The following is a 219-nucleotide window of genomic DNA, read 5'->3' on the forward strand; positions in this document are numbered from 1 at the left end:
GTGATAAGTTCACAAATAGCCTTTACTAAATACATTCCAGTTTTCTGTTTGTTTAAATATATATGTGATATTTTTATACACACCATTTACAAAATACATTTCACTTTGCAAGCAAACACATCCTCTTATTTTCACACTGGGGATTATAGCAAAGCATCAAAAGTTGTTAAGTACAAAGAGGGATTTTCTATGACTGGGCAAGTTAGGGACTCACAGTTC

The sequence above is a fragment of the Penaeus monodon genome, chromosome 34, assembly GCF_015228065.2.
Source record: "Penaeus monodon isolate SGIC_2016 chromosome 34, NSTDA_Pmon_1, whole genome shotgun sequence".
NCBI lineage: Eukaryota > Metazoa > Arthropoda > Malacostraca > Decapoda > Penaeidae > Penaeus > Penaeus monodon.